This window comes from Hyaena hyaena, unplaced genomic scaffold, assembly GCF_003009895.1.
Source record: "Hyaena hyaena isolate Hyena2069 unplaced genomic scaffold, ASM300989v1 scaffold_8, whole genome shotgun sequence".
Lineage (NCBI taxonomy): Eukaryota > Metazoa > Chordata > Mammalia > Carnivora > Hyaenidae > Hyaena > Hyaena hyaena.
Window position 1 is genome coordinate 7488782 of NW_024080640.1, and position 22509 is coordinate 7511290.

The 22509-nt window shown below is 41.0% G+C and overlaps 1 protein-coding gene and 1 pseudogene across 4 annotated transcripts in view; both read left to right on the forward strand.

Moving 5' to 3' along the window:
• Positions 1-22509, forward strand: part of CALD1 (caldesmon 1) — a 183524-nt gene that overhangs the window by 122383 nt on the left and 38632 nt on the right. The gene's annotated exons all lie outside the window — the stretch shown is intronic.
• On the forward strand, positions 15109-15202 carry LOC120239654 (annotated as a pseudogene).

A 22509-nucleotide genomic window follows, 5' to 3' on the forward strand; every position in this document is an offset into this window, starting at 1 on the left:
TGTTTCAAATTCTGTGTCTCCCTCTCTATCTCTGCCCCTCCCCACCCCGCATGCTCTGTCTCTCTCTCAAAAATATATAAATATTAAACACACACACACACACACACACACACAGCAGTCTGAAAAGCCCCAAATTATAGTGATGTCCTAGTAGCTCCGAATACAAGTCACTTCACTCCACCAAGCCCATTTCCTCAACTGTGAGGTGGGGACAGTAACAGTGTCTATCTCACTGGTATTCTAAAGATCCCATTAGAACATGTACATAATAGAAGGGTTTTGTAAATTATAAAAAGTTTGAATTGTAATCCATTATTGCTTGGATAGATCTGAGTTCATGAGTTGGCTCTGAAAACAGCTTAGCCACTAAATAGGATGGATTAACAGGACAGCCCTGCTGACACAGATTATCACTGGGCAATGTCTCATTTTTTTTTACTTTTTTTTAATGTTTTATTTATTTCTGAGAGAGAGAGAGAGAGGCAGCATGAGCAGGGGAGGGTAAGAGAGAGAGGGAGATACAGAATGTGAAGCAGTCTCCAGGCTCTGAGCTACCTGTCAGCACAGAGCCCAACGCGGGGCTCTAACCCACAAACCGTGAGATCATGACTTGAGCCAAAGTCAGACGCTTAACCGATTGAGCCACCCAGGGGCCCCAGTGTCTCATTTTGACCGGAAGCCATTCCCAGTTGCACCAGTATCATAGAAAGAACCTAGTTTGAGTGGTGGTGCGCTGTGAGAAAAGGAAGAAGGTGGTGAGCTAGGATGAGAACACCCCATTAGACAGGAGAGAGGCAGAATGACAGGAGGAACAGGGCTTTTGTTTTGCTCCAGGTTTAAAAAAAAAAAAAAAAAAAAAGGCAAATGACGCCTCTAGGATCAGATTTATGCTCTAGAACTGGGACACGCCTTCTCGAAGGTTAATACCAGGTACTCACTGATCATACATTTCAACTCCCTGGAAGCATTCAGCATAAAATTTCCTTTACTGCATTTCTGAGTTTCAAAAACACCCTTCCAAAAAAAAAAATGCATTAAAAAAAAATAAATATTAGGATTGTGATTTTTTTGGTTTGGCTTCAAAAAAAATTTTTTTTTAATCCAAAACCATAATTGTGGCCTACCAAGATAGATTCTCCTCCCATACAGCGAGGATTTAATTTTTCCAGTCCCCTCCCTCGGTGCCTGTTATCCTCTTTCTTGTTTTTTGATGATCTGCACATGTTGTAGAAGCCACTCCTGGGCCTCAGACATGAGCGGCTCGCTGGCCACTGCCAGTGCCCTAATAAGGGAATGAACATGCTCCTATTGCTGAGGTAAAGAGGAGTCGGGCAGTGGAGGATATTTTTGCTGATTGAGGAGGATAAGGTGTGGTTTGGCAGGTACCTCGTTGGTTTGGCTGGTTCCCGGCTGAGTTTTTTTTTTTTTTTCTCTCCCCCCCCCCTTTTTTTTTTTTTGTTCAGTTCAAATTCTGTAACAGACTGTAAGAATTGTTTCCTCACAGATCCTTAGCCAAGTTTTAAGAACATCATCCTGACACAGAGCGTCCGTGATAGAGAAGAAATGGGAATTTGGGGTTCTATCACATATTCATCAGGAAAGGAGGTGAAAGGCTCCCAGCTGCCAGGCCTGCTCCTCCAAGGGGTTGCCCCAGCCAATGAAGATGGCTTCAGACTTGATCAAAAATTTAAAAAAAAATTTTTTTTTTAATCTTTATTTATTTTTTGAGAGAGAGAGAGACAAAGTGCAAGCTGGGGAGGAACAGAGAGAGAAGGAGACACAGAATCTGAAGCAGGTTCCAGGCTCTGAACTGTCAGCATAGAGCCCGATGTAGGGCTCGAACTCATAAACCACGAGATCATGACCTGAGCCGAAGTCAACACTTAACTGACTGAGGACCCCCAGACTCAGTCAAATTTGGTCAATGGTAAGAAGAAAGAATATACCACTCAGGGTATCTACCCCATGTTTAATAGGGTTAAAAAAATTATCTGCAAAATATTTAGTAGCACCTAGTTTCTGCTTATAAATATTGATATAGCTCAATTTCAAACAAAGAAGAGAAACAAAAAGAGCCTGGCATTTAGGATCATAAGGACAAGTGTCCCCATCTGTTTCCACTGATTTCGAAGTACTTGTCCATGACTTCTCTCTCCATGCTTATTTTCTGAATGATTCTACGCTGCCTTTTAACATAACTGCAACTGGCCCAAACTTTTCCTAAGTCACCCATTATGGATCAGTGTTTCTCAGCCTGGTTGTAGACTGGAATCACTTGGAGAGCTTGAATGCCTGGATCATACCCCAAGAGGGTCTGATTTAATTGGTCTTGGGCACAGCCTGGGCAGAGGGATTTTTAAAAGCCTCCCCAGGTAATTCTGATATACAGCCAAGATTGAGAACCCCTATTCTGAATGTATCCTCTATTGTGTCATCCAGCCCCCAAATGGAAGGGCCAGGCTCTTTTTCTTGCTGATGTTTTGAAACCTTTAAAGAAAGTACAACATACATATGAAACAAGTTAGACAGGTTTCTTCTCAGATTGGTAGGTTCAGTTCCATTGTTTGAAGCCTAACAGTAGAGAATTGTGCCTTCAACCAAAATCAACTTCTAACACATGAGTATTGTTTATACTTTATTTCTCATGCATATAAGAAATGAAATTCTCTGCCGAGTAGTTGAAAACTACTCAATGTCATAAATAATAAGGTTCTATTTTTAATGTTTTCTCTATGTTCATGGAAGTTACTCATCCCTTGATATTTAATTTAGTTAATAAATGCTTCTTTATTTGACTTTTAATATTATTTGAAATTGTGTAATTCCTATCTGTAGCAAGGATAGGATGATATTACTGAGGAATTTTTTTAAAAAGCTTTTTTAAACTATCTGTCTTCAAAAATAGAATCTGGGAGTGCACTACCAGCATGGGGAGAAGTTTCAAATTTTGGAAGAGTCATGAATAATGTAATTTCCAGAATAACTCCTTGCTCTCAATTTTTTTTTTTACTGGAAATTTCATTACCAAGGAAGAATGGTGACTTAGAAATTCAGAAGAGCAGCCTGAGTAAGGAATATAAATTAGAAAATCATCACCTTAAAATTGACTAACAAGTTATGAGCATCGATGAGATTACCCTGGACAACTATGTTGAGTAAGAAAAGAGTAGAGCTGAAGAGGAAAGGCAATTGAAGACACAAAAGAAACTACAAAATAAATGGTAGGCAGAGAATTCGTTTCAAATTATAACTCTAGGGGCGCCTGGGTGGCTTAGTCGGTTAAGCGTCCGACTTTCGCTTAGGTCATGATCTCGCAGTTCGTGGGTTCGAGCCCCGCATCGAGCTCTGTGCTGACTGCCAGCTCAGAGCCTGGAGCCTGTTTCAGCCTGTGACTCCCTCTCTCTCTGACCCTCCCCTGCTCACGCTGTCTCTCTCTCTCTCCTAAAAGTAAATAAAACATTAAAAAAAAAAATTTAAAAAACAAAATATAACTCTATAGAGCATAATAAGCCTGTGATACAATGTCATTTTAAGGTCATGGCTACTAATGTCTGGATCAAAAATAATCAAGAGGCACCTGGGTGGCTCAGTCAGTTGAGCATCTGACTCTTGATTTTTGGCTCAGGTCATGATCTCACGGTCGTGAGATCGAGTCAGGCTCCACGCTAGGCATGGATCCTGCTTAAGATTCTCTCTCCCTCTCCCACTGCCCCTCCTCTGCTCACATGTGGGCTCACACACACACTTTCTCTCTCTCTCAAAAATTAATTAATTTTTAAAAATCAATATAGTATTCTGAGACATTTAATAACCGAACTGAACTGGTCTTTTGGATATTTTATCAAACTCACCTAAAAACCCTAACTCTGATATTGAATGTAAAAGTGACAAGATAGCCCCTGATACAGTGGCGTCAGCTACTTTTGGCCATCTCAGAGATTTAGCCAATGAGTTAATAGAATCAGTTTTGACTAGAGCATTTGAAAATACTTCTAAAGGAATAGTGAAATCAAACTTGCTTATCAGTTCACCTACTTGTACTGAATTATTTTTGCTTTCCGCAGACATTGCAAAAGGCCAACACCAACACTAGGCTTGGTAGTGAGAGGAGAGAGAATATAGAGAGGTATAAGCAATTTACAAGGGAAGGTGATACAAGAGGAATTACAGGGGAAACGCCCACTCTCGAGCAGGGGGAAAATATGGAACATCTGCTCTGTTCATGAGCCACGCCAAGGCCAGTCATCTGACAAGAACAGAGACAGGCTGGTGGCAGGTATGCACGTGCACACATACACACAGGCTTTTGAAGCGGGGCCCGGGTCCCCAATCAGACTTGAAAACACCAGTTGACTCAATTTGATGTTAGCCCCTATTGACCAGGTTCAAAAGTCAAGTATCTTTCGTGTCCATAACCATTTAGTTCTTCTTAACTAGGCAAACACATTTTTCAGCTCTCTCAAGAGGGGAGTTTCTTTGTGTAGTTGCATCATAATGCCACCAACAGAGAAAGTAGCACACGAATGAGAAACAGATTTACAATAAATGCATTAAAACTCTTGCATTTTGGACCAATGAGCAAAATTCTCTAGATACCTCCTCAGGCAGATGTTGGCAAAAAGGCTTTGACTAGTGGTTGCTTACAACTTCTGGTGGGAAGGAATTGAGAGAAATGTGAAGGGTTGGGGCTCTGCTTCCTATATTTTTTGCTAACCCTTTTCTGTCTCCAAGCATGACCTTGAGACTGCCAGTATCACTCGTAGGTTGGTTCAGTATGGCTCTGTTCCGTCACTTCATAGTATTGAAGCTTAAACCTGAAAGATGATTTCTTCCCTGGTTGAATGATCAGGCTTTGGCTTCTAGAACTCATGGTCAAGGAACAAGCCCTGTGGCCCAGGCAGCATGGCGGCAGGCGTAGCCAGGCTTTCCTGGTTCACGTTCACAGGCCAGTATGGGGCATCTGCCTTCTGGCAACCCGCAGAGCTTCGGAATGTGCCTTTGGAGAATGGTCCCATGTTTATGCTTTTGTTGAAAAAAACATATGCACCGTTGGAACACACTTTGGGGTAGCCTTCTCCCGCTAATGAAGCTTTAATAGCTTTAAATATAATTTTTTCAGTAAATACTCTTGAGCCTGATATAGAAATGTTGGTCTTTTCCTGTTCATGAAACTGAGTCACATTTCACTGACCTGTCCTTTTGGGCACCATTGTTGTTCTGTTTTTGACTCCAGAACTTTTATAAATGACTCTGTGTTGGCCTAGTTACCCTTTCCATGTCTGATTGAGACAAGTCCATGAGAACTCGGGCAATTCACCTCACATTCAAGGAATTGAATTAGCGTTCGGCATTCTTAATGAGCCTTCACAATTGCCATTGCTCAGTGTCTTATACCATATGCCTTCCTTGAATTCAGTTACTTAAAAAAAGCAACAACCTTATTAAATACTTACTTTATGCAAGGCACATTGGGCTAAAAATGTGTATTAGACATAATAACCCATGTTCTCAACAAGAATGACATGACATGAGAGATAAGGTGATACACATAACAACAAGGCAATATATGACAGATATCTGAAATGACAACAAAGATTTCATGAGAGGGCAACTGTTCCTTCCAGTTGACATCCATCACGTCCGGCAAGACATCTTAGAAAAGTGTAGCATTTGAGCTGGCCTTGAAAGATAGAGAAGATTACTCTAAAAACAGAGAGGAGGCAAGAGCATTGTTAAGTAGAAACTTGATCAAAGGAAATAAAGCAAGAGAGTATAAGATGAAGTTAAAAGAACAGGAAATGAAGCTTGACTAATAGTAATAATGCTTTCGGGCACTGGCGTCTTCACTCGGTCCATCTTTCCAACCACATGTGACTGGTCCTGACGGAAGAGCAAGAGTTCATTCCACCCCCAGAGGGGAGGACAGCCCCTGCCTTCTCACATACTGTGACTCCTTCCAGTTTCTTCCAGCTGGGTAAGTGGATCTACAGATGATCCAGCTTACCTCGTTTAAACTAAACTAACTTTCACAAAATGGCCTTGGATTTCTGAACTGAAAAGAATTTCTGCAGAGGCACCTGGCTCAGTCAGTAGAGCATGTGACTCTTGAACTCCAAGTTGTGAGTTCAAGCCCCACTTTGGGCACATAATTTATTAAAAAAAAAAAAAAAAGAAGAAAGAAAGAAAGAATATCTGCAGAAGCTACCTTTGAAGGTAATACTAACCTGCAAGCCCAAGGAGACTGTGAGAATGTGCTGGAGCTGACGCTGATGCTATGAGCATGTGTGAGTGCTGACTTCCTCAGCCACACACTTTACTTGTTCCTTTCAGTGGCAGTGAATTTTCAACTGAGCGAGGGAGCGTAATTGCTTTTCAGAAGAAACTCATGTAGCAGAGAGGTCTTTTGGAAAATGACCCCAGTAATTGTGATTTTGTTGTCAAAAAGATGTAAACATGTAACCTGTCAGAGCTTCACACCTCACGTTGGAAACATTTTCTGATCTATTTTAAAATTTGAAGAATTTTTGAAATAGTTGGAAGAAAATTTGAAAAATTAGATTTGAAGCAGTTTGTTTAAAATGTAAACCTAGAAACACCTTTGGATGACTTTGAATGAACAACTGGTTGATATTAGGACAGACATAAATTTTCTAGGCAAATTTCATTTAAAAAAAAAACACGGTTGGTGAGGGAGATTTAATATATTCATATCATGCTTCAATATGCCAAGCCAAGGATATATTCTTTCTCTTTGAATCTACATTTTTTTTTTAAGAGAGAAAAAAAATAAAAATGTATAAGAGAGGGAGAGGAAAAAGAGAGAGAGAATCTTAAGGAGTCTCCATGCCCAGGATGGAGCCCAACTCAGGGCTCCATCTCACAACCCTGAGATCATGACCTGAGCTGAAATCAAGAGTCTGATGCTTAACCAACTGAGCCACCCAGGCCCCCCATGAATCTACATATTTAAAAATTTTTTTTTAATGTTTATTTATTTTTGAGAGAGAGAGAGAGACCATGAGCAGGGAAGGGGCGGCAGAGAGAGAGAGAGACAGAATCCAGAACAGGCTCCAGGCTCTGAGCTGTCAACACAGAGCCGGATGTGGGGCTCAAACTCACAAGCCACGAGATCATGACCTGAGCTGAAGTCAAATGCTTAACTAACTGAACCACCCAGGCACCCCAAATCTACATTATCTTTTAAGGGCTCTTTAAAAAATTAAATTTTGACTGTCATTTAAAGCCAAGTATCAAAATAAATTGAGTTTTATGAACATTAAAAACGTAAACATTACATATTCATTTTTTTGTTTTGTTCTGCCCTTTATAAATTTCTGTTTGTGTTATACAAATCTATAAACAATTTAGGATGGCACTGTATAATGAATATGTGCATATTCATTTATCTATAGTGTGTGTATGCTTAATTTTTTAACTCTGTGTGTGTGTATGGTTAATTTTTTAACTGATAGGAGTACACTATAAAAATTTTTTTGAGACCGTTGACTTAGATCTGGAATCAGTAAACTTTTTTTGTGAAGGGCTAGATAGTATATATTTTCAAATTTGTGGCAAATAAGCCCTCTGTCATAATTACTCAACTCTGGAATTGAAGTGTGAAAGCAACCATAGACAGTATGGGCATGACCGCATTCCAATAAAACCTTATTTACAAAAACAGAATGTGGGCTGATTGGTCCTTGGGCCATAGTTTGTCAGGCCCTGGCTTAGATGACTGAAGCCGTTTGTTAATCTACAGAACACCCTAAGAAAGCTCATACAGTGTCTTAGGTTAGAAAGAAAACAGTGATGAGGACTAAAGACCTGCATCTTGTCCTGATTTTGTGATTGCTCCTGTGAATCACTTCACCTCCCGTGTATAAAATGTGGATCTTGGATCCAAAATACCTCCAAAATCCCTTCTAGTTTACTTATTCCATGGTGCTATTATCTCACCACCTTGCCACAGTAGTGACTTTTATCTAGGATCTGATTTACAAGCAGAATAAGTGAAAATCTGACTTAACTCTCTGGGCAAAGTGAGTACAAGACAGTGGAGAAGGTGGCAAAAATGGCATTCTAAAAACTTGAAAGTCACAGTTTATTGCTCTTGAAGGATCCTTTATAGCGCTACTGTGGTAAATGATTGTCAGATTTGCTGAACTGAAGTAGTCTCCTCTTGTAGCTGAGATTTACGGAGCCCTTGATATTGGGTGGCTGGCCCTTTATTTCTTGAGAAAGTCGCAGAGTGAATGAAGTAACCTGGAGTGGGGATTGAAGCTAGGAAATCCTTCCTGTGTGCTTCCTAGGGTCACTGTCACGGAGGGAGCCTCTCTCCTTGAGCTTTGTAAAATGTTTGGTTTACTCTTTCAGTTATTAGGAGCTGGCCTGTGTGTGCCAAGCACAATCAGAGCTTCACTAATGCCCTTCGTGCACTCCCAGCCCCAGCCAGACTGAACTGTTTGCTTTTCCATGTCCGTATTTCCTGACTCTGCAACCTTGCCATTTGAGCTCTGTGTGCGTGTGGAAAGGGCCTCTTCCATTCCCCCATCCCCCAGTCCTAAAAGATCCAGCTCAGATACCACTTCCTCTGTGAAGCCTTCTCTGATCCCTCAGCTGGAAATGGCTGCTTCTTCCTCCAAACTTTAGATCATTGTATCAGTAAGTGTCCTCTGATATTTACCACATTTTTCTGTTGTTACATTCTTGTGCATGTCTTAGCTTCCCTACCAGATTAGAAACTTCTCGCAGGAGTTTAATTCATCTCGGTTTCTACTTTCAGTGGCTTGACCAGAGTAGATACTAAGTAAATTAGCTGTTGAATGGACATGCTAATTCTGGCTACCCGCGACTGCAGTTTCCTACTACCTCAAGTTAAGACTCTACCTTCATATCTGGCCCAGCACCCACCACGTCATGTCAGAATCTTGGCCCCCCATGCAGCCCCTTTTGCTGCCCAGAGTTCCCCACCCTGATGTCTCCCCCACTGAATTTAACTGGCCTCCCCTCAAAGTTTAACTTCCGCATGGATCACCACTTCGACTCGGGAGAGGAAGGTCCACAAGATTAGAAACCTATAAGCCAATGCCAATGCTATAACTTTGTAATTTCTAGTAAGAAAATACGGTGTTTGTAAAGTCAGTTATCTCTCCTACGGAAGCAGTGCTTCCTGTACCAGGTAACAGTTTTAAGGAACTAGTCAGAGGACAGCATGAGCCTTATCCGTTGATAATCTGTTGTTGGGATAGAAATCTGCTGGGATGCGACAGATCCCCTCGAGTAATTTAAGTGCTGTCCCAGAACGTCTCCAAATGCCCACGTCTCCCTCTCTCAGAGCCCTGGCTGTCTGATTCTTAAGCTGTTTGGGATTCTAATTCAGTTAACACACACAAACATAGGTGATTCGTTCTTTAACATTCCTCTATTGAAATGTTTTCATTTTTATAAGGGTCTTCTATGAACTCAAAGGGAGTCTTTAAGCTTGGAAGGTTTTTATTTGGTTTGGTTTGGTCAGGCTGGCTTTTAACCAAGTCAAAACAAATAGGTGTTTGCTTTTTTCCCTCTGCAGTGAGCAGGCCCAGTGTTAGGTAAGGTTTCTGTTGACTTAGGAAGATGATCCACCAAGTGCACGGCAAACTCCTTGACTTCTTTTCCCAACAGTAGGGAGGTTGGACCCATTAGTGATAGTTGGCTCCCAAGTCCTCCTGCAAGAATAAATGTTCTTTCCAAAGGGCCAAACATCCAGGATTTGGCCCGTCATTTTCCATTTCCTGTCTCCACTCAAGGTTTGTCTTTCTATTTGCTACCACTTGTAAACAAAACTTTGCAGTTCTAGCACTCAGAGGGGAGCTAGGAGCCAGCTGGATGGTAGGTGAGTTTGTGCAATACCTCCGGAGTCAGGGAGGTAGTAATCACCCCCAAAATATGCTTTCGTGTTCGAGTGACAGTCACATATTTCAGCAGAGGTCTGGAAACAGCGCTCCAGTGTCATATGTATCAGTATAGTGGAGCTTTCTCTGGACAAAGCAGAGGGGAAAAGATGAGAGGCTGTGCCACCGGAACGGAAAGGAAAGGAGCCAACCGAGAGTGCCGGGAAAGAGGAAATGACTAGTAAATCTTTTTCCAATTAAAAAAAAAAAATGAATGTGGAAGCAGCAAAGCTCCAGAGGGTACTTTTGGGGGAGGAGAGGATCATAAAAGGCCTATGATGAAAATCCATCACCCATAAATGTTCCTGCAGTAAGCACTTCCTGTCTAGAGAGGAAGCTGAGAGTCCTCTCAGCTGACGCAGGACATGTGACTCCAGTGAGCAGTACCCACGTGCCACGTACCATTTCCGACGGCAGGTCTGCAATACCGCTTTCCCCTGACAGGGATTCCTTTTCGTTAGTCACAGGTTCGTAATCTCCACTTAAGGGCATCTTGTTTTCGTTTTCCCAGTCGCTTTATGCCTTTGTCAAATGTTTGCCTGTGTGATAGCAGTACCATAATTTTGAAGCTCCGCCACATGAAATTACAGACCTCTGTACCAGGTCACACAAATATCTCGAGTTTAGGGGTAAGACTTGAACTTCTAGATCACACGAAATGTGAGACTCATCTAAAATGAGTGCCTGTGTTTACCCTCACAGGTGGAAAGGGGAGTTTCTGCTCCAAGGATGTTAAGTCTCTGGCTATGAAAAGCATCTGCTTGGATGTGTATCTGTGGTCGCACGCGGTTACTCCAAGTTGGCCGGTGGGAACGTGGGGTCTCCCTGCACCCTGCTGTGAGTCAGTCGTTCAGCCAGCCCTACCTCCAGGTCCAGACCTATATGCCAGAGAAAGAACTGGCAAGATGCAACGCCCGTCATAGACACCCTCGGTCTGAATTGGGTTAACATGTTTTACTTGAAAGAGATTAAGCCCAGGCTTCCTTGTCCACATCTATTGTGCGCATTAAAGCAAGATCGTTCTTGAATAGATACAGCGGTCAGGAAACAGCCCCAAGTCAGATTTTACTTTTGATTGGCAACATTTTGTAAAGCCCAAGTTTATTGATGACCATATTTATTTAAGGTTCTTATTATTTAATATTTCTTATTAGACAAAGCATCCTGGGCTGAGGATGAAGAAAAGGTAATATTTATGAAAACACAGTAAGTGGGTTTATCTCTGTCAGCCATGTTTTATACCAGTTGAGTAAGAGTTGAAAGAGAGGAAAGTTTGTTTTAATTCTCTAACTGGCCGCTTAAACATTTCTTTTAGTCCTTTTCATTCATTTTGACCAATGTTTGACTTGAATAACCAAGAGAGGAGCAAAACAGATCATCATCAACCCACTCTTCCCGTACCTACGCTTTCTAAACATTTATAAAGGAAGTAGTGACTTGCTTGTATCTGACCAGGCTTATTGTTTTAACAGAGCGGGACAGCAGGAGGGGTGCAAATGCAGTCCTGTTTGTGACAGAATAAAGAGACTTTAGTTTAACCTCAGAAAGCTGTCACGGAATTATTCCTCCAAAATCTGTACTAAATAGGTTTGACAGATGCCTTGTTCCCTTCAAAATAAAAATAGCAATTCAATAGGAAAGTAAATCCAGATTCTACTCATTTATTTCCACTGCATATCACTAACCCATCTATGGACTTCTGAACAGAAAATGGCACCAGTTGAATGAAGAATTAGATATTAACCCCAGTCTCAAGACATATTCGGAAAACGCAGTGCCTTGTCCATCATTATAACTCCAGCCGTTCATATACGCACAGATGAGTCTAAGGAAACATGAAGTTTTATGGAAGAAACCAACGTAGAATGCATACAGTATGATTATGTAAAGTTGTAAGAAGGCAAAACCAAAAAATTGTTTAGGGATGCATACCTTGGGAATAAAACTACAAAGCAAAGTAAGAGAATAATTAAAATAATCCAAAATTGGGGTCAGAGGTTATTTGGAGGCATTTCAAAATAGATAAGGGGGAGCCTGGGTGGCTCAGTCAGTTGAGTGACTTTATATTTCAGCTCAGGTTATGATCCCCAAGGTGGTAGGATCGAGCCCTGCCTTGGGCTCAGCACGGATAGTGGACTTTACTTGGGACACTCTCTCTCTCTCTCTCTCTCTCTCTCTGTGCCCCTCCCCCCGTTCATGTGCTTACTCTCTCTCTCTCTTTCTCTCTCTCTCTAAAATAGAAAAATAGGGGTGCCTGGATGGCTCACTTGGTAAATTGTCATGGTTCACAAGTTTGAGCCCCGTGTTGAGCTCTGTGCTGACAGCTCAGAACCTGAAGCCTGCTTCAGATTCTGTGTCTCCCTCTCTCTGTGCCCCTCTCCCACTCACACCCTGTCTTTCTTGCTCTCTCTCAAAAATAAATAAACATGAAAAAAAAATAAAAAATATACTATGTACTATACATAGTATACACTAATTTATGGGCACAAAATATGTTACATTAAACATCTTTTTAATATAAAATATTGATCCCCTGGAGTGCCTGGGTGGCTCAGTTGGTTGAGTGTCCAACTTCAGCTTAGGTCATGATCTCACAGTTCATGAGTTTGAACCCCGCATCAAGCTCTGTGCTGAAAGCTCAGAGCCTGGAGCCTGCTTTGGATTCTGTGTCTCCCTCTCTCTCTGCCCCTCCCCATCTTGCACTGTGTCTCTGTCTTTCTCAAAAATAATAAAAAATTTTTAATAAATAAATAAATAAATAAATTAATAATTAATTAATTAAAATTTTGATCCCAAACAATTAGAATCCATATTTTAAAAAATTCCTGTGACTACCTGCATCAATTTAGAAATGAATCTCCAACCTTACAGGTCTACTGACCCGAGGGCAGGACCATTCTAAGAACTGTGTTCCTGTAAGCCCTGAGTTAGACACACAACCCCAAGTCAGATCAGAACTCAGAGCACGCCCAGGCCTCTTCTAACCGTACACGATCAGTCAGACCTGATCTGTTCATTTGACAGGACATTGCAGTCATAATGATGCTAAGAACCAGCTGGCTGCAGTAGTGTGCACAGATAAGTGAAGAGGTTTTCCCTTCACTGTCTGATGTTTTCTTCTACTCGGCCATGCAGCACATGTTTCCCCATCATGGTCTGTGGTTACAAAACTCATGTGATTACGGAATGTCACCATCACATAAAGCATATGGGAGGCGGGTGATAACATGCACTGAGGACATATAATAACACTAAAGGGCTGGAGGTGCCTGGTTGGCTCAGTCAGTTAAGCATCACACCCTAGTTTCGGCTCAGGTCATGACCTCACAGTTTCTGAAATCGATCGAGCCCTGCATCAGGCTCTGTGCTGTCAGTGCTGAGCCTGCCTGGGATTCTCTCTCTCTCTCTCTCTTTCTGCCCCTCCCCTGCTCACACATGCATGCTCTCTATCAAAATAAATAAACTTAAAAAAAAAAAAAGAGAACACTAACAGATGGAGGCACACAATGTCTTACTATTGGGATCCAAAACTTATGGTTGATATGCAAACTTTAGTAATTCTCAAAAGTTGGGGGGTGGAGATGGGGTGGGAGAAGGGGAATAGATAAATAGAACATACCTCTCGTGGGGCACCTGGGTGGCTCAGTAGGTTAAGCGGTTGACTTCAGCTCAGGTCACAATCTCGCAGTCTGAGTTCAAACCCTGCGTCAGGCTCTGTGCTGACAACTCAGAGGCTGGAGCCTGCTTCAGATTCTCTGTCTCCCTCTCTTTCTGCCCCTCTTCTACTTGCTCTCTCTCTTACTCTCTCAAAACTAATAAACATTTAAAAAATAGCAAATAATTTTAAAAAAAAAGAACATACTCTCTTTCTGGGTAAATTTCTTCAGAGTAATATACTATTCCTTTATATGCCTTCACCCTACAGAAGGCACATCACTGATATAGCAATGAATTATACAATGAAATTCAGCTTATTTTTGCCTTCTTTACCTATCAAAAAATAAATATATATATACATAAAATAAATAATAAATTTAAATATATAATATATAAATAATAAATAAAAATATTTGTAAACATATATATACTCTAAATCAAAGGAATTTTCTTCCATTCTATCCTATATTAATTACTAACCGACCAACTGACTATTAATTATTAATCCACTTCTAAAAATATTCTTCCTTGAAAAAGTATTTTTATTTGCTTGATTTTTTTTCCCTCCGTTGTAATTTTTAATGCCTTTCTTTAAGGAATTCAAGGGGAAAACATTCAGAATTTGGCTTTATGTACATTCAATGAAACCACAACATTTTGCGGACACCACATACAAACAAAATCATATTTAAGAGCCTCAAATGTTGCCACAAACCTCTTTTAACTTTCAAACATACAGCAAATCTGCAGGGCAAATATGACTCATTTCAGTAGCTCGGTTTTTCCCTCCTGATCACAGCATTGCCTGAGATTTTGCTAAGGGCTTTTGAGCAATCCAAAGAGCTGACTGGATTTGTTTAAAGAATCTGCTTGCATTTCATATTCTGGAAGAAAATCACCAGGGTTTTTGGTACATGAAAAAGAATAATGAAAGTATGTATGAGTCATTTTGCCTCCTAATAGTTGATGAGCACATTTTCAACCCACATGAGGTTTTAACTCTTTAAGCTGGATCCCATTTTAAGACCCAGGTTAAGACAATGATGTTAGCAGAACCAAGAACGAGAGAAATCAGAGAAAAGTAGTTGACTAAGAAGTTGCTTTTCCTTGGGGTCTTCTCCTGGGTCTGGCCTATGTGGGGAGCACAGAGCTGCAGAAAGCTGGGACAGGGCTATGTTGAGGTTGAGTGTCTGTCTCAGTTACAACCTGGAATCTCCCTCTCAACCAACACCCCCTTCTCCTAACAGCTCCTTGTATGAAAATGGAAGTAGTGCGGGATGCAGGGAGGGGTGGGCTGATCTGAGGGTTCCGCCAACTATCTACTGGCCTACAATTGTGAATTTGCAAACAGCCAACTACTGGTAGGATTCCTTCTTTCAGGTGGTGAATGTATTCAGTCTGCTGGAACCTTAGGTGCAATATTCTCTTTTTAAAACACAGGAATGTGGCACAGACAGTTAAGGAAAACAGAGAGGCTTAGAAACGGATCTTAATGGGGACCTCTTTAAATCTTTAATAAAGAGTGCTCCCCTCGGCAGCACATATACTAAAACTGCAATGATATAGAGAAGACGAGCATGGCTCTGCACAAGGAACGTGAAATATTCCATATTAAAAACAACCAAAAAGTCTGTAATAAATAGGCCTCATTTTAGTGCCTTAAGCCTTTTATTTTCTCTTTGGTTTTCCTCACTTTACCTGTGGGTCTGTGTGTGTATTTACGTGTGTGCTTATCAAGCATGAGGAATGTTGAAAAACAAAAAAGGGTTCAGCTCTGGTCATGATCTCACGGTTCGTGGGTTTGAGCCCCACATCGGGCTCTGTGCTGACAGCTCAAAGCGTGGAGCCTACTTCAGATTCTGTGTCTCCCTCTCTCTCTGTCCCTCCCCCCCATCTCAAAAATAGACATTAAAAAATTTTTTTAATTAAAAAAAAGGTTGAAGGTAACAATTCAAAGTCTGCTCAGTGGTGCTCTTGTAATCTCTTTCTGTACCCCAGGGGTTCTCTAGCAGTGAAATTATTCAAAGAAATTCCCAGTGGCACCTGGATGGCTCAGCTAGTTGAACATCTGACTTCAGCTCAGTTTCATGGTTGGTGAGATTGAGCCCCACATCAGGCTTACTGCTGTCAGTGCAGAGCCCACTTTGGATCCTCTGTCCCTCTTAGGCTCTCTCAAGAATAAATAAACATTAAAAAAAAATAGGAAGGAAGGAAGGAAGGAAGGCCCAGATTTATATCCACACCAAGTATTTTCTGTAGTCTGATGTCTGATAAATAACTACTTCAGGTATGAAAGACTGTTCTTCAAATATATATAAATGCAGTGGTTTATAAAATACAAATCCCCCTTTATGTATTGGTGAATTTATAGACTCTTTACACAACATTTTATTAGCAAATAACAAAAATATAAGCAATTGTCATAATATCTTAATGTTTCCTGATATTTTAAAAGGATCTACATTCTTTAAATGTTAGAAACCACTGCTATACAACATAGAGAAGATTAAATATTTTCTCTGGTCCTGTCAGTTAGCAGTGGACTGACTTAATGTATGATGATCTGACTTGGTATTTGAGGGGAAAGAGCATGGGGAGCTGTCATGAGGAACACCTTGGAACTACCATGAAGAACGATCTGACAGTCTTTTATTTAAAAAAAATTTTTTTAATGTTTATTTATCTTTGAGAGAGAGAGAGCATGTGCAAAGGGAGACACAGAATCTGAAGCAAGCTTCAGGCTCCTAGCTGTCAGCCCAGAGCTCAATGCAGGGCTGGAACTCACGAGCCAGGAGATCATGACCTGAGCTAAAGTCGGACACTCAACCGACTGAACCACCCGGGGGCACCCAGAATCTTTTAAATTTAAAAGAACATGTACTATTCCACTTCCCGTACCTGCCCTATAAAAGCACAGGAGTGCACAGCACTGTTTCCAATAGAGAAAAACTAGGAAAATGCAAATATATGTCAAGAGGAAATGGTCAAATAAATTGGGATCTCGTGTAGTAGATGACAAGAATAAGTTACGTTTTGGTGAACTGATGTAAAAAATCATCAAATATATTATTAAATATTTTTAATTGCAAAATAATTATGTATACCATATATGTAAAAAAAAAAATAGAATAGCAAGATTGTACATCCAAACTCGATTAACTTTTTGGCCAACCAGAGTAGTATTGTGAGTATCAACATAACATAAGTAAATCTGTACTCATTATAGACTCACTCACCCATGCTTCCTTTTCATTCTCTCCAGGTCTTTAATGGTCCTAAACATGTAATAAAGTCAGCTCCCTCCCCCAACATAAAAAATGGTTATTGCTTTTTCTTATTCTATTTTTGAGCATGATTTCCTGATAAGAAATCTTGTTTTGTTAATAAAGTACATTGCCAGTATTTTTACTTGAAAACTTTAAGGATGTACTGTGGTCTTAACTCAGAAAGTAGGAAAATGGAAAAAAGGACAAAAATGAAAGGAGATAGGACAATGCTCTTCAAACTGTGGGGAGCACAGGGTAAAAACAAACTGAAACAGCCTCTGCTGTAGGTAAAATTCTAAGAATTTTGCCAATGTTGTGCAATTATTGAGAAATATTTGATGGGGATGAGAGGGTGAGGGGATCTCAGGGGCAAGATGAAAACTAGTGCTTTGCCTCAGTGTCTTAGCATGGAAGTTTGTCACTGTCTTGTTCTCTCATCTAGCACACATTGAGACCTCGGCCCGGCCAAATGTAGACCCCAATTTTCAGTGATTTCCTTATTTGCTATGTCTTCAGTACTTCTCTTTATTTACACTTTGTCTAAAAGGCGGAGCATGTAACATGATTATCTTGTTACTTGAGTATACTGAGGCTCTTGAACTCTAGTGGTATAAACTTAAAACGTCTTTGGTGCGAAAGCCACAGCATTCCAAGAAAGTTTTCCCACTTCAGAGTTCTGTTTTTTCTTTTAACACCAGAGCCTTTAAGCTGGTGGTTCTGGGAATGAAAGAAAAGCCAGTCCTCTCTACTTTTTTCATACCACTGACATAATCGAATAACATCATGTACTTTTTATGGACCTCTGAGATATTTTAACTTATTCACACACACACACACACACACACACACACTACCAGCAACAGAGCTGATCATATTTTCATGAGGTGCTCTCCAAGAGATGAGTGAAGGTTGTTAGCAAGAAACAAAGCTTAATACTGCAGAGTAGACCTGCTTCCACCCAGCATGGGTGGGAAAATCATGGATGCTGGTCAGTCAGAAACTTTTATTAAATAGAGGTGGCTTAGCTATCATTTGCAAATTACCAGTATTTTAGAAGAATAGATCAGTGGCGCCTGAGTGGCTCAGTCGGTTAAGCATCTGACTTCGGCTCAGCTCATGGTCTCACGGTCTGTGAGTTCGAGCCCCGTATTGGGCTTTGCACTGACAGCTCAGAGCCAGGAGCCTGCTTCAGATTCGGTGTTTCCCTCTCTCTCTGCCCTTCCCCCAATTGCACTCTCTCCCTCTCTCTCAAAAAAAATGAACATTAAATTATTTTTAAAAAAGAATAGATTTCAATAAAATGGTTAAATCTCCAATAATCATAGTTTAATCATTCTCAGATGATTCAGGGGGAATCATGAGTCCCACACTGCCCCCAGACATCTGGGAAGGGTAGTCGCCTCTGCAGGGCAGAACACCACTCGACTGGGCAGTGCCGGTGCCTGATGTGTCACAGAAGGAACGAAGGGATTGGCACCCTTTCATTACAATCCAGGGGGCAGTTAGGTATGATTTTTACTAGTCAGCCATGCTGGAGACCCACTCCAGCCGGTCCAGGGGTCCCTGAAGGATGGACGGTGTTGGCGAGAGAGAATGAGAGAGCCCCGAGATTCTTTCTGATCACCAGGCAGGCATCTCTGCACTGTCGGTTTTGGTGTCTTTATTTATAGGTCCAACGATAACATGGCATCAGAAAAAGGAATGTTTACAATGGAAAAGTCTTTGTGATAAGATGCTTTGAAAAGTGTACAAAAACAGGTTTTTTCAGAAGTATTCTTGCAGAATTACCCCAATCATAGTGAGGTTGAGTAAATCTTACAACTACGGAAATAACAGGATGTTTTTAGTGAAAAACAGGATGACATACATATTTGTTCTAAGTTAATAACGCTAGGATTAGGACATAGGTTAAGTTGTGTATAGACAGGCTAGGAGTCATTTTGTCTGGCTCACAAAAGGATGAAATGTTTTTGAACTGGTTAATAAGTTGTTTGTGGAAACTTTTTTGACTTGATGCTGAATGTGTAAACCCCATGAAGCCCTAAATGTGTCGGTCTTTGTTTTTGGGTTATGTTTTAGCTACTCTTATCTATCCTCATCCCAGCCGCCAGTGTAAGGGAGGGTGCTTGCGGAAAGTAGGCCTTGGGGAAGGGACTGCCATACATCACCAGTTAGAAAAGGTATAAGTATTAACTTAAGTTCTGCCCTTATCTGTTCCTTAACTCTAAATTAGGCTCTTGGTCTCAGGGCCAGGCTCAGTTGTAACTCCTGTGTTCTTAACCCCCTTTATTATCTAAGTCTTGGGTCTACAAGGCCCTTCAGAAGAGCCTTTTGACAAACATCTACAGTGCTTTCATCTAAAATCTCTTTTGAAGAGGCAGGAATATGCTTTTCCTTATGGCATATCTGTGTGAGGAATATCAGTCTGATCTGGAATATTGTGAGGCCTGGTCAATACCAGCAGGCTCATTTCCAACATGAGCCAGTAGTAGTAGAAGGAGATACCAGTTTGGCTTCTCATGGCAGGAGCTGTGCAAATGCTGCCATTCCTCACTGTGACTGTCATCCAGCGAGGCCGGTGTGGCTCCCAGCACAGCAGCACTTCAAATATGTTCCAATCTGGCGTGTGGAAAATGAGAAATGTTAACATTTTGTTTTTACCTCAGTATATAAATCAGGATACTCTTAAACTCTGAAATGCTAGCTCCTGAGAATTTTTCGTGGATAAATTGTTGAACAAGTGACAAAGTATGTCTAGAAAGATGTCCTTTGCAGCCTCATTTGTAAGACTATAAAGTTGGAAAAATCCTAACTGTCCATCTATAGATAATAAATTATATTATAGTTACATCCATGTAACTATGATGTACATCTATGCATAGAATACTGTGTTGCCGTTGAAAATTATATTTGGCAAATGTGTTGAAAACAGTCATAAATAAAAGTAAAGAAACCTTTTATGAAATGATAGCTATCACACAATCCCACTTTGTTAAAAATAAAGGTAGCTGTGTGGGCATACCAAGATGTCTGGTAAAACACATCAGACACTGTTTGTGTCCATACCTGAGTGGTGTGATAAGTGCGCTGATTTTCACCTTCTCTTTTGTACATCTGGTCTTGTCTGGTTGAAGCAAATGAGAGATGTATGTTACTTTTAGAATCAGAAAAAATGAAACAAATTAAATTGTCCATTTTGAAAGAAAACCTGTGGTAGTAGTGTGAAGGGTAAGCTGCTGTGAGAGAGGCCTAAAAGCTAGGAAACTACTCAGGCCCATGGAGGGACTCTCAGAGTTGAAGAATTTCCACACATATCAAGTTATTTGACACAGATGGAATTTCATTTATAAAGTCAAGTGGTTAGGCGCACCAGAGTGGCTCAGTCAGTTAAGCATCTGATTCTTGGTCTTGGCTCAGGTCATGAACTCACGGCTTCATAGTTTCAAGCCCCACATCAGGCTCTATGCTGGCAGCATGGAGCCTGCTTGGAATTCTCTCTCTCTCTCTTGCTGCCCCTCACCTGCTCATGCTGTCTCTGTGTCTCTCAAAATAAACTAATAAACTTTAAAAAAAAATACATAAAGTCACGTGGTATGTGACTAAGCCAGCAACAAGGGCGTGCTGTGATTCAAAATGCCACAGAAGCATTTTGGCTCCTTGTTTGTTTTTAACCTTGAAAATGACTTGAATATGTTTCTTTATTAGTGCTAATAAAAGATTATTAAAAAATCTAGCCCCTGTAACTGTGAATCTTAGGCAAGGAGCTACCAAGGAAGAATACCAAGTGAGAAGAATTAAATGAGACATAGAGTAGTCCGGTTGTTAGGCCACTCCTCCAAGGAGAAATCCCAGATGAAGAAAGGTTGAGTGCAGCCTGGCCCAGAGAGATGGCAGATGTGGTTCACACCAGAGGTGTAAGCCAGCAGCTTCCAGCCACGAAGCACATTGGGCAGGCGGGAGGAGGAAGGCAGTAACATCTCAAATTTTTCAAGTAGAGTGAGAAGTTGAGGGCTTCATGTGAGATTCCTTTTAGGAGAAATAGGGGCAGGGGAGGTTGTTTTCAGCATAGGATGTCTCAGATGGGGCTTTTTTGTCTCTTGCTTGTTTTGGAAAAGAAAGACCCCAAGTAGTAGCCAGGACCTCATGGCTGATGCAGAGACATAGAAGAGCAAATCAAGCCTTTCTGTTTGATTAGCTTGGGAAGCAGTCATTAAGAACTCATTCTCCCTGCAGTGGTTAAAGCTGTCTACTGAGAAGTAAGCCAAAGGAATATTAGGCCAAGAATCTGAAGACTTGAAGCCAAACCACTGGGAAGGGCTTCTGACTGCAAACTACAATGTGATTGAATTAGAAAGGAACATTCGATTCATGTCATGCTGTCACCCTAGATTCAACAAGTCTAAAATTGAACTCATCTTTCCTCACAAAACAGCTCCTCAGCTGAACTTCCTTAGTAACAACAAAACGCTGCACTATAGAACGCCTTACCATGACATGTCCAAGATTTCACCTGATTGTCACAAACAGGCGAGGGAATTGAACTCAGGTTCAAGGTCCACAAGCTAGTAAGAAACCAGTTCCGGAAACCAGGTTTACTGCATCCTACCCTAGTCATCTTTCAGCTACATCACACCGCCCTTCTCTCCCTATCTGTAGAAAGAAGGCTGTCGGTTTCATAGAATTACCGTGACATTTTATTTGTATTGGCATTTGAATATTGCACACCAGCAGATTTTAATAAGTATGATGCCAGATTTTCTGAAGTAACAAAGGACAAACCAACCAACCTTTGGAATTGTTAATCTTGTGTTTTATAGGTGAAAAACATTCATAGCTTTTGTATTTTTTTTATTTTTTTTAAATGTATTTTTCTATTTTGAGAGAGACAGGGACAGCGTGAGCAGGGGAAGGGCAGAGAGAGAGAGAGGCAATCGAGCAGGTTCCACTCTGTCAGTGTAGAGCCCAACACGGGGCTCAAACTCCCAAAACTGTGAGATCATGACCTGACCTGAAACCGAGAGTTAGACATTTAACCGACTGAGCCACCCAGACACCCCCATAGCGTTCATATTAATGAAGTCAGAAGATAGAAGCAGATGACAGTGCTGGGTCTGAGCCTTAAAATGTCTCATTTGTAATCCTACGTAAGCAAACCATCATCAGTTAGAGTAGGTTCGTATTGTTGGTACAAATTACATGGTTCTACTGTTTTATTTTCTACCTTTCGTAAATTATTTTAGGTTTGTCATTGTATAAGAATTATAAGCACGGAATGTTTACATAGCTGGATTTCTATTTGTAGATATGTAAATAACATTATAATAGGAGCACTTTAACTACCTAACGTAAAAAGTAGCCCACTGAACAATGCAGCCCCATCCAAACCAATGGACCCTTCAGGCCAGCTTGGCCCTGGGCCAGCCGCGCCTCCCCCCCTCCCCCCTAGTGTCTTCCTGGCACTCTGTGTCTCAGTATGTGCTACTCTTTCACAAGTAGCCAAGGTAACCATGCAGGTCACTTCCTCTTGAGTTTGGACATCTGTAGTTCCCCCAGCTCCAGTTCTTTATTTGGGAAGAAGTATTAACAAAAATGGATGCAACATAGCCATCATGACTGTATAATTTCCCTAAATAGGTATTTGCTTCAGATGAAAACAC